We start from the raw sequence: 11,319 nt of genomic DNA, 5'->3' as shown, positions 1-11,319 counted from the left end.
TTAAGTCAAATTCATGGCCTTTGCTCTCTTTCTCTTTAATTGCTGCTGCATGTGTGCATAAATACACACACACACACACACACACATTCTTGAATATGGCAATACTATTTGCTCAGTCTGTATAATGTTACTCGCACATACATGATTTCAGGGCTGACTTCCTCATATTGGATAAACAATGGGAGTCTCTCACCTAGGCAGGGGTATTTGTTCTTGCTTTATGTATTCATTAGTGGCCTGTAGTTCTTTGTATAGGGTGAAGACTTTTCTCTGACATGTTAGGAAGTTACTGCTGTCATCCTTGTCCTTGTCTCCATAGGTGGTCATGTTATTGGAAGTCTGTGGATGTAGTGTCCCTATCATTCTCAGGAGACACAGTCTCACAGAAAATGTCCTTCTCCTCTGGCTCTTAAAATCCTTCTGCATGTTTTTACATGATGTTTCCTGAGACTTATTTAGAGGAGCTGGTTTGTAGGTGGGGCTAGAAACTACTTGTTCCCTCCATTTTGCTCAGTTATAATTCTCAGAGTGGTCTCTGTCTGTTGCAAATAGAAATTTCTTTGTAAGACTTACACTTATCTGGGGGAAAAGGCTAAATATTTACAGTGCAGTTAGGAATGATGTTTGTTTATTAGTATAGTGGAAGTAGTAGACACTTATCAAACATCTATGTGCAGAATTATTGGCTAGGTTTCTATTACCAAGCATTACTTTCCTCTTGCTAAGTGGACCTTAAAAGATTTCATTTTACTCCAATCAGGATACCCAAAATCAACAAAACAATCTAACCACAAATACTGAGAAGGGCCTTGGGAAATGAAAAACGAATGAAAAGCTGGTCCAGTCACTCTGGAAATCAGTGTTCAGGATCCTTAAAAACCTAAAAGGAAACTCTTTTTGCCCCATCTACTGTGAGAATGAAGACCATTCTCAGCAATCAGACGGTCGACATTCGAGAAAATGTGGACATCACTCTGAAGGGGCGCACAGTCATTGTGAAGGGCCCCAGAGGAACCCTCCGGAGGGACTTCAATCACATCAACGTAGAGCTGAGCCTTCTTGGGAAGAAGAAGAAGAAAAGGCTCCGGGTTGACAAATGGTGGGGCAACAGGAAGGAACTGGCCACCGTCAGAACCGTCTGCAGCCACGTTCAAAACACGATCAAGGGTGTTACGCTGGGCTTCCGCTACAAGATGAGGGTCCGTGTATGCTCACTTCCCCATCAACGTCGTTATTCAGAATGGGTCTTTGGTTGAAATACGAATTTCTTGGGTGAAAAATACATCCGCAGGGTTCCTATGAGGACAGGCGTTGCTTGTTCTGTCTCTCAAGCCCAGAAGGATGAATTAATCCTTGAAGGAAATGATATTGAACTTGTTTCAAACTCGGCGGCTCTGATACAGCAGGCCACAACAGTTAAGAACAAGGATATCGGGAAGTTTTTGGATGGTATCTATGTGTCTGAAAAGGGAACAGTGCAGCAGTCTGATGGGTAGACCTAAGTTACCAGTTCCAGAAACAAGATCCTCAATTTTAATACGATTTGGGGTGTCTTTGGGGACAATAAAAGACTTGTATTGGAAAAAAAAAACCTAAAATGAAATCTACTTTATGATCCACATACCCTCTCCGTAAAATATGCACAAATGACTCCTACTATATGGATAGTTGCTAAGCAATGTTCATTTATACTCTATTCACAGTAACTAGGAGATAAGAACAGAATAAATGTCATACTAGTGAAAATGGATAATAAAAATTATCTGTATATCTTATGGAATACTATTCATATGAAAAAAAAGTAAAATCATAACATTTTCAGGCAAAAAGATGAAAGTAGAAAAGAGTATATTGAGTTAGGTTATCTAGTTCCAAAAGTTCAGACATTGCAAGCTTACTTGCATTGGTCATCCCTAACTCTAAATCTTCAGCTGTGACCACATAACCTGGAATAATGATAGAATCCAGGAAAATCAAAAAGGATCATTGTGGTGGGTGGGGCGAGGGCAAAAAAAAGAACAAAATAGCAAGACAGAAGTGATCTGAAGGGGCAATGGGAAAAATGGGTATCTGACTCGAAGTTAGGGAGATATAGAAGGAGGAAAGGGTAAAATGACAGTAAAGACATTGACAATGTCATACGGAGTCATATAGTCAAATAGATAATAATCTATTTACCTAAAGTTACACATAATACATATAGGTCTGTCTGTTTACAGATACAAATATAATATATATCATATACACTCATAATTTAAGTGAGTTTTTCCAACCTGAGCTTGGACTGCCCCCTTCAAGTAGCATAGACTATCTAACAGAAACCCTAGTACTGAGCATAAGAGGCCCCTTACAATTTGTTGATCAGAGGAGTCCAAGAGATATTCCAGAATATTATGGGATACCATTCCCTTCATGTTGCCTCCTAGAAGTTAAAGGTAAGACCTTACTTCAGAATATAGTATGCAGTATCAACAGGACCTGGGGGATCCAAGCCGGATCTAACTTGAAAACTTCCTTCCTGAGGACTAGGTTTCATGGTACCAGAAAGTACCATGAAAGATTCAAGGGCAGGAAGCAACTAACAATCCTATCCATTTATAATGACTATTAACTACAAAAATTATCTGCATGAAATGATAACCTTAAGGATATCATAATGACACTCATATTTTGGCAGTAACAAATAGCTCTCTGATTGGGATTAAGACCCAGTCAATAAGAGGGAAACAATGTTGGGTACTGGAAGCTTCACCACAAAGAGATTTTTGCTAAAGTCATTTGCCCTCTGAAACACATACTACTCTTACTACATTGACAGATATCCTGTAAGAGGTTGATTACCTCCAAAACGACTTTGATTATTAAATAAAAATAATTATCAAATGCTGTACTATTATTCAGTAACTGCTACCTTTATTATAGCTCTTCCTTCTAGAAACGTAATAGTAAGCTGAACAATCATGATCATTAATAATTAATTAAATATTTTGGTGGATGTCTTGAAAATTACTTACCTATTAGAAATTAGTTAAATATTCAGCAAACTCTGACCTTTAAAAATCTTGTAATTCCTAAGTTTTTGAAAATAAACACACACTGTTAATTAGTGGATCTCAAAACATTGAAAAAGATACCTGACATATAACAAAGGATTCAGTTTAAATGAAAAGTTTATGTTTTAAGGATTGAGTACTGAAAATTGTTGCTAGGTTTACTTTTAAGTATCTTTGATACAACTAAACAGAAATAAAGTAGATATATAAAATGGTCTAACAGCAGTGGGTAATTAACAGGACAGGATAATTATTGCCCCTTATGGCCATGGAAGTGTGCATAAATAGAGTGGACTTCAGAGATAGAGTTGAGAAGGATATTTTTAAAATTGGATAAAAAGCACTTTTAATCTCACATTTTGTCTTTAAAATAAAAAAAATTGTATCATATATATCAATGGAACACAATGGATATTCTTTCATGAGTTTCAGTCCTCATGTTTGGTCATCTCTAGGGCCATGTCATCGAGATTGCTGTCATCAGTAACAATATTTAATAGTCCCAGTTTCTTTGTGGATCCTTTGAGCAAGTAATTTTTCTACTCTGAATGGTTTGCTTTGGGTGTATCTTAGTTCCTTTATTTTTTGAAAAAAAAATCACTTTCTTCTAACTAACCCATTAAAGGTAATCCCTTAGTTTGAAAAACTCATTCAAACAATTGTCCAGTGTACAACTCTGTATTTCTTGGGAATTTCTATATAGTTAGAATGACCATGCTGAAACAATGGAGCTTCACTTTGAAGTTTTATGTCTTCACTATCAATTGCATCTTCATTCTTGTACTTACCACAAAAATATAAAAAATAATATATGACTAAGTTGAAACAAAAAAAGTGTTACTGCTAAGTATTTCATGCATGGCTCCCAAAACATGTAAACAAAAGAATTTTGGAAATATATCAGAAGATATCAAGCAGATAACCTAGTGTTGTAGGAGGCTACTTGTTTGTTCCCAGCTGCTCAGCCCTGAAAAAACCACAAGAAACTGTATTAATTAAATCACTGCTCGGCTCTAGCTTCTAATTGACTATCTTTTACTTCTTAATTTAACCAATTTCTATTAATCTGTGTATCACCATGCGGCTGTGGCTTACCTGCAAGGTTTTCTGGCATCTCTCTCTGGCAGGGCTACATGGCTTCTCTTTGACTCTGCCTTCTTTCTCTAAGCATTTAGTTTAGTTTTCCCAGCCTCACTCTGTTCTGCCCTGTTATAAGCTCAAAGCAGTTTCTTTAGCCAATAAAAGCAACACATACACAGAAGGACTTACCACACCACCCTAGGTCTGACACTGTGTTCTAGGAGAACATAGAAGATACCATAGGTCAAAGAACCAGTCACATCAGACTGGTCCCACTCTAGATTTCCAGAGAAACAGAGGTTGTAATCCAGCCTTTTGAGTGGCTATGGGTATCTATTCCTGTGCTCACATTAATGATTTGGTAGAGTGGCTCACATATCTCATAGAACACTTGTGTTAATTGCTTTAATAATAAACACCACACTAAAGTGGAAAGATGAAAAGAAAGAGAAGCAAAAAGGGAGAGTTTAGAGCTTTCGTACTCCCTAAGTCCATACTCGTGCCAAGCTCTACAAAAATCCTTCACAGACTTGGCTAAAATAAGGTTATTAAGGCCTTGTTATTTAAGGTTGTCTAAAATCTTTACTATGCAGGCTTGATTATTTATGGCACTGACCACTGCTAATCAACTCAATCTTCTGATTCCTATCCTTCCTGAGGTTGAGGGAAAAGGTGCTAAAAGCTCCTAACCTCTCAACACATAGTAGGTTATCCTGGCAACCCGTATGTATCACTTCCTCTGCAAGCTCCCCAGGAGCCGACCAGAAGTTAATTGTCCATGACTCATGAAATTCTGAAGTATTTAGAAGATGTGTCAGGATCTAAACCCATACCTAATACTAGGATGAAATACTCTCCTTATGCTGCTGTCTTCAAATACCAAGAGGTGACTAAATCTCTGGTGCAAGGAAAAATACCATATATTGTAATAGAATCTTCTAGCATGCCCACCATCAGAAAATTATAAGAGCTTCAAGAAGTGTGTGCCAGGGACAGTGGAAAAAAGTAATGTACACACATTTTTATTATTTCACTGTGTCCATAAAGGCTAGGGAGATGAATGCATGAAATATGTTTAGGACATTGTGAATAGCTTGGCCTGACTTCAAGAAAAAAATGAAGAAAATGAAAAGCTGAGGCTTTACTAATGATTTGGGATCAGTTCTAAGCAGTGAGGATGAGTTTATTCTGGATTGGATAAATTGAGAATAGTGGAATGATTTGATTAACATGTTGGAAAAAAATCTCAATCTCAGAAGTCAGCAAAGTTTTCATCTAAATGAAAAAAGAAAAATTATCCTCTGGGATGAAAGAATTTATAATATATTTTTTTAAATGAGAGGCCCATTCCTACTTGGTGGAACTCATTATCTGCTTCAGGAAATTAAGGTCAACAGAATCTGACTTTTTGAGACAGGTCTGGCATCGGCTTCATAACTCCTTTGATGATGATTCGCAGTTCTGAGCTTTGTGCGAAACACCAGAAATAGGCTGTATTAGTCTATAATTATACCTTACATTTTAATGACAAAGAATGTTGTTTTAGCCTGTGTTCTGATTTTGGTCAAAAAATAAATGAAGAAAAATGCTAAAGAATTGGATCCTCAATCATGTCTTGATATGGAATGGACATGCCATTGATTTTTTAATTGATTGGTCAAATTAAAGTGTTTATTTTAGCTATGTTAAGCTAGGAAGTCAAAAGAAAAATAGTAATTAAGCCTAATTTCCCTGGATTATAATAAAACTAATGACTTTTTCATACTCTACACCAGGAGTGTTATATACACCAATGACTTTCTTTCATAATATTACTGGAAATTTCATTTGCAGTCTGAGACTGACAAAATGATAAATACCAGATTTGATATGGTAAAAATCACTTTTTGCTTATATATGGGTAAAATCTTAAAAACAAGCTTCAAAGTTGATACTTTGGAATTCTGCAAAAGTTAAAAAAAATATGGAAAATTAGTCTTTTCCTCGGGGCAGCTTGATAATGATTTTAACCTGTGAGGGATTCATTTCTAAGTATTAGGCTAAAATGAAATTGAGCCAGAATTGAAATGGATCTGAATGAAGGAATGTGTCATGTTGTCTTTCTTCCACATGTTCAGACTTCTTAGAAAACATCCTTTCATAGACCAGAATAGAAGTTCAAATTCCAAAACACATAGGATGGATTTTTTTAATAATATAAATATTATCACCAAAATTTAACATTGAAAAACAAATCAATTTTAAGTGATTTCTATGCAGTAGCATATGGATATACAAATTCAGAGCAACGTTTAGACAGAAGTGGTAATAAGCGTGCATGGAAAAAGATTTCAACAATCTGTCTCACTACTGGTAAGGCAGATATGTGGTTTTTCTTAAATTTGAAAGCAACAATTATTATTTTTTCAATTGAATATTACAACTAACAATTGTGCTCTGACAAATGAGCCTTGTTATTCTCACATAAAACTTTATTTAATAATAATTTAAAAATTATTATCCAGACTGTATAAGTGGCTCAATAGGTAACAATGTTTAATGAGGATGCATGTAGAATTCAAATCCCTAGCACCTGTGTAAAAAGCCATGTATGTTCTTTTGATGACCAATTTCTTGAGTTCTTTCTATATTTTAAAGATCAGACCTCTGTCTCATGTGGTGTTAATGAAGTTCTTTTCCCATTCTGTAGGCTGTTGTTTTGTCTTATTGACCGTGTCTTTTGCTTTAAAGAAGCTTTTCAGTTTCAGGAGTTCCAATAAAAAATGAAGTACAGACCTAAACAGAGAACTCTCAACAGAGGGATCTAAAATGACTGAAAGTCACTTAAGAAATGCTCAACATCCTTAGTCATCAGAGAAATGCAAATGAAAACAACTCTGAGATTCCATCTTACACAGAATGATGACAACTTATGTTGCAGAGGTTTTGGGGTAAAAGGAAAACTCCTGCATTACTGGTGAGAGTGCAATCTGTACAGCCTCTTTGGATATCTGTATGGTGATTTCTCAGAATATTAGGAAACAATCTTCCTCAAGACCCAGCAACACCACTTTTGGGTACATATCCAAAGGGTGCTCAATCATGTCACAAGGACATGTGCCCAACTATGTTCATAGCAGAATTGTTTGTCATACCCAAACCTGGAAAAGACCTAAATGCCCCTCACCTGAAGAATGGCTTAAAAAATGTGGTACATTTACACAATGAAGTACTACACAGCAGAAAAAAATAATGACATCTTGAAATTTGCAGGCAAATGGATGGAGCTAGAAAACAACATCTTGAGTGAGGTAACCCAGACCTAGAAAGACAGTTATCACATGTACTCACTCATAAGTGTTTTTAAGCATAAAGCAAAGAAAACCAGCCTACAAATCACAACCCCAGAGAACCTAGATAACAATGAGGACCCTAAGAGAGACAAACATGGATATAATCTACATAGGAAATAGAAAAAGACAAGATCTCCTGAGTAAATTGTGGGCATGGGGACAATGGGAGGAGGTTGAAGAGGAGGGGAGAGGCAGGGAGTGGAGCAGACAAAAATACAGAGCTCAATAAAATCAATAAAAATAATAAAAGAAAAAACAACAACAAAAGACACTGTGCATCACAGGAAAAAAAAACTAGGTATGGCTTCTGGCACACCTGTAGCTTAAGCAGGTAAAAGATGAGGGCTGCTGTAACTGTTGGCTTTCAGACAAGCATCACATTCAACCAGAGACATCCACTCAAGAGAATAAGGCAAAAAGTGGTAGTTCAGAACACCAATTTTACATGTGTGCCCCCGACACTTGTCAATATTATATATACCTATAGTATGTGATTTTTTTCAAAACCATACTATTAAGCGAGAAAAATATATTAATTTCAACATTAATAATTATTCAACACTAATATCATATATGAAAAAAACTGAAACTCAAGCAAATTTATTGTCTCACGACACTAACCTAATAAGCTGTAAAGATCTGCTCTACAACAAATAAAATTCAATTTTTAACGTTATCTGTATTGTTTTGTGTGGCATCCACTCTATGAATATGCTAGTTTAATTTCTTGTTGCTATGAGAAAATACCTGACAAAAGATCTTTTTTTAAAACATTTATGTATTTATTTTTTATACAATATTTTGTCTGTATGTATGTCTGCAGACCAGAAGAGGGCACCAGACCTCATTACAGATGGTTGTGAGTCACCATGTTGTTGCTGGGAATTGAACTCAGGACCTTTGGAAGAGCAGGCAATGCTATTAACCACTGATCCATCTCTCCAGTCCTTGAAAAAATATCTTTAAGGAAGAAAATATTTATTTCTGCTCACAGATTGAGGATACTGCCCTATCAAGGCAGGGAATCTGTGACTAAGGGTACGAAAAAGCTGGATCCATGGCTGCTGGAGCCAGGAAGCAGAGAATATTGAATGCCAGTTCTCAGCCTGCTTTCCTTCTATTCCATATATTCCGGCTATGCTTACATGTATGTTAGCTCTTCTTGCCTCAATTAACACAACGTAGAAGTCCCTCACAGTCCCGTTCAGTAGTTTGTCTTCTAAGTGACTCCCAAAATACACCAAAATGGGTCAATATTAGTCATCCATTGTTCCTCGGTACATCATCTGTGGTATGTTTTCCTTCAAATCAAAACAAACAAATAGAACAAAAGAACCTCACTGCAGTCCCATTTAAGACATGTTGCCTCAGAATTCCTAGTTCTAAGAAGCTAGGATTATGTTGATTTTCTAAAGTTCTGAAAATGCTGACAGTGTGCTGCCTTTCTGTTTGCAGAATACTAGGGTACCTGGTATCATTATACCTATTTTTTTTTCTGGTAAGAAAAAAAAATGAAGGGCTGGAGAGATGGCTCAGAGGTTAAGAGCACTGACTGCTCTTCCAAAGGTCCTGAGTTCAATTCCCAGCAACCATATGGTGGCTCACAACCATCTGTAATGAGATCTGGTGCCCTCCTCTGGCCTGCAGGCATACATGCAGGCATAACACTGTATACATAATAAATAAATAAATCTAAAAAAAGACAAAAACAAAAAAACAAAAAAAATGAAAATTACAATTTGTCTAAAGTCATATGGCCAGTAGAGAAAAAAAAAAAAAAACAGGTTTTAAACACAGTGTGTTGACTTCCACAATCACTAAGTTGCTTCAATTCAAAGGAAATCAGTACACATTTCTCAATATCATAATCCCTCAAATTCCTTAAATTAAAAAAGCATTAATGTTGTCAACCTTCTGAATTTCAAATTTTTATTCACAAAAGGATATATATTCCAAGCATTATCAAAATTAATAAACTCATTCGAGTTATGACACATTGCATTATTTTATCTCTGAATATTCTACTTCCAAAGCCTATGCTACATATTTTTTTCTAGCTCTACTGGGAAAACCATAAATGTCTAAGATCAAAGATTGTCTTGCAAAATTAGGGAATAAGATTCTGTGCTTTTTTAAAGGCTATTGATTGTTTACCAGTAAAATGTTATCTCATTTATTTTACCTTGTACGGTACAAAGTCGAGGCACTTAATTTTTTATGGCATGGAGGTTAGTGAAATAGTGCAAAGCTAACTTTGAGCTTGGGTCAAATAAAGCCTCTTTGCAATCAGGCAGTATAAATTTCAGTTGTCCTGTTAGAGCCATTAAGAGAAAGGATGTGATTCAAGGTTATAAAGTTAAGTGTTGTTTCCCATCATTCTCAAAATGCACATTGCATCTTCTTGCCAAATGAAGAAAGGCCACAGTCCAGGAACGTTCAGTGTTACACCATTATCTACATGGTTTCCCCAATTTGTGGTCAGGGATCACTCAGCTACTTACCATAAACTCAAAGGTGCACTAGCCAGTGGTGGTTGGTAAGACACTGATGATGAGTAAGAGTAGACTAAACAAAGACTATATAGCCAAACCACCAAAAAAATTAGGAATGGGTTTTGATTTTCCTCATAGATTCTGGATTTTCAAACTCCTTAAGGAATGAAAGTTAGAGTGCTTACAATTCTGCTTTATATTCATGTCAGGACTCCAAAGTCTAGAAGTATGGGTATCTATTGACTGTCTGGAAGAAGATGCTATATGAGTGGTTTATGATCCAAACTTTGTTAGAATGCTGTATATGCATCATTTGCATCAGTGAGAGGTTATATTTTTTGTGTTTGGGACCCCTCTTTATCTGGACATATACAAACTCTGGGAAGTTCTCAAGAGGCCTACTATCTACCTATAATGGCCAACACAAATTGGCAAATGGATAGGACCTACAAAACAATCTTCATGTTACCTCAGTGTGGAATGATCTAAATTAAGTTAGTTTGTGTGCTATAATGTGGGAGATCATCCTGGTTGTGTTCTTTGAGGTAGAAAGATTCATCTTAATTGAAGAGAGTACCGATACTTATGCAGGTCTTGGACTGTAAAAATAGAGATGGTTAGCTGAGAACTAGCATGTATCATCTCTGCATGCTTTCTGATTGTGGGTAAGATATGGAAAACTACTTCAGGATACTGTTGCCTTGATTTCTTTGTCATGATGTAACCAAAATCAATCTCTTCTTCTTTAAGATCCTTTTTTTAAAAAAAAATTATCTCAGTAACAAGTAAATAAAGCAAGATACTACCCAGTGAAAAGTATGAATAAGAAATAACAGAAGTCTTCTTATTTATCTTATATCCCCATGGAGACAATCTAGATGGTTACATCACAGTATCATGTATTATACTAATTATTTCATTGGAATCTTTTTTCAATCTATTTGTTTCTCTCCCTCCTATGTGTGTGTGGGCACGTGTGCGTGCACGCATGTGTGTGTACTCCTGTGCTTCATGTCATGGCATAGATGTGACACTTGGAGTACTGCCTGCAGAGCTCGGTTCTCTCCATCCATCATGTTGTCCCAGAGATCAAACTCAGATCTCTCAAATATGGCAAGTACTTTTACCTACTAAGCCATCTCTCAGGGCCTCATCCAGTTATTATAAATAATTCTGTAAGAAAAGAAAATAATTCTGGAAAATGTGATGCTAGGAAGCTGAGGCTGCCTGTTTGTGTTTATTAAATAAGCATAACCCTGCTAATTTACCCTCTAAAATAGATCAGCAAGTAATACAGAACTAATGTAAGGAGAATTCTTCCTGCTGCAAAGGCTGACTCTGTGGAAAAGTACCTATTTCCTA

The 11,319-nt window shown here is 36.2% G+C and overlaps 1 pseudogene; it reads left to right on the top strand.

The window, feature by feature from the left end:
- Positions 1-909: 909 nt before the first annotated feature.
- Positions 910-1,522, top strand: LOC142834842 (large ribosomal subunit protein uL6 pseudogene; annotated as a pseudogene).
- The last annotated feature ends 9,797 nt before the right edge of the window (positions 1,523-11,319 follow it).

This window comes from Microtus pennsylvanicus, chromosome 14 (genome assembly GCF_037038515.1).
Source record: "Microtus pennsylvanicus isolate mMicPen1 chromosome 14, mMicPen1.hap1, whole genome shotgun sequence".
Lineage (NCBI taxonomy): Eukaryota > Metazoa > Chordata > Mammalia > Rodentia > Cricetidae > Microtus > Microtus pennsylvanicus.
This window is presented reverse-complemented; position numbering and strand designations above follow the sequence as displayed.